Raw genomic sequence first — 1,983 nt, forward strand, 5'->3', positions numbered from 1 at the left:
CACCTCCAAGGACGGGGCATCCACAACCTCCCTGGGCAGCCTGTTCCAGGACCTAACCACTCTCCTAGTAAAGAACTTCCCCCTAACATCCAACCTAAATCTTCCCTCTTTTAACTTAAAACCATTTCCCCTAGTCCTGCTATTATCAGCCCTTTCGAAGAGTTTACTCCCCTCCTGGGAGTAAGTTCCCTTCAGGTATTGAAAGGCTGCAATGAGGTCACCCCGCAACCTTCTCTTCTCCAGGCTGAACAAACCCAACTCCCTCAGCCTGTCCTCATAGGGGAGGTGCTCCAGCCCCCTGATCATCTTCGTGGCCCTCCTCTGGACCCTTTCCAAAATCACCATATTTTTTTTGTACTGAGGGCTCCACACCTGGGCACAGTACTCCAAATGAAATGCTTCATGTGCTATTACAGAAAATATATGGATTTATCACCCTCAGAAAACAATTATGCAAAATCACTTGAGTTCGTGTACTTGATAAAGTCACTCTAATCTTTAAGCAGAAAACGCTGTTTCATTAATTCTGCTTTTTTCAGATATTGTCATATTAAAAACACATTATGAGAACTGATTAAAAGGCTGAATCAAAATATTGATTTTGAAAATAATAGTCCTTGATTGATGGATGCTATATAAAGAAAACCAACTAACCTCAAGCCATTTACATCAGCAGCATACTGAGAATGTGAACCATTTGGGGTTTTCATTATGCACATCAATACTGAGTTTAACTCCATCCTCATCCCACGTGAAACTTAGATGAACTGGAGAAGACATTGTGAGGGCTCATTAAACCCCAAAACACACATCTCTGTATATCTTATATTAGTCTCCCCATTAGTTCCAAATATTTGACTTCATTAAAGACTTGGAAGAAGTGGGTAGAAACCTGAAAAAGATGAAAAAAAATTATGCAAGCATAACAGTGTCTTCATAGGAAGTTTGAAAGAAGTTTACTGGAAACTGATGAAAGCAGAAATACTGAATACGTGTATTTTATACAATCACAATATGACAGTTATTTCATGGAAGTGAGGGGGGAAAAAAAAGCCAAATGAGCCAAACCTCTCCAGGAAGTGTAAATAAAACACCTCCTTACAAATTATCTGCAGAATTCACAGCCGTGAGGCTGAACCACAATTTAAATTAATTAGCCTGTGCTGATTTGTGGAATAAATGCACCTCTTCTATCTCCAGGGGTAACAGAAATAGAAATGCATCTGGCTCAGCAAGAATAAAAATCCTTAGATTTCAGAAAGGTTTGAAACACTGTTCTTGGACACAAACCAAAACAACAACAACAAAGTTGTCCATTGTATAGAAGAACTCATCTACTGTGCTGGCTGCCATAGCGTAAAGCAATAAACATTTCAAACAGTATATTTTCAGTTGCTTTCAAAACTAGTTAGATTAGTCATAGGTCATTTCTGCCTTAAAAGATGAATCATTCTATACTTTTGTTCTGTATGTCTGGATAAACAAGGCTTCTAAGCAAACAAAATATTGAATTAAAAATGAGCAATTCTGTACAAAATTCCGCCTCAGAATTATTATGTTATATACAATGCAATTTTTTAAGAGTAAAAACACATAATGATGGTAATTTCAGTGCAACAGAGTGAATATTTTTCATATGCTGACAGAATACCGGCGATAAATATAATTCATGTCAAACAAGGAATTAAGTAGTTCAACAGTGAATGGCAACAGACTAGGAATTTTAAAGCAACTATTTCAACAGCAACAATTAAGGTTTGCAGAACCTCAGTAAACCTCACATAAACAAAATAATTTTTCAGATGTTGTAGTTGCGTGGATTGAAACTCTGAAATACAACCCATTTTTGCTGAAAACATGCAGGGCACCTATTGGTTTGGGAAACAACCCTGGTAACTCCCCCAGCCGCACTAACCTTAGGAAGAAGTAGTCACATTTATGTCAACAGATTCTCAAAGTTTTGAAACAAACAACAGCGTTGGC

The sequence above is a fragment of the Excalfactoria chinensis genome, chromosome 3, assembly GCF_039878825.1.
Source record: "Excalfactoria chinensis isolate bCotChi1 chromosome 3, bCotChi1.hap2, whole genome shotgun sequence".
In the NCBI taxonomy this organism is placed as follows: Eukaryota; Metazoa; Chordata; class Aves; order Galliformes; family Phasianidae; genus Excalfactoria; species Excalfactoria chinensis.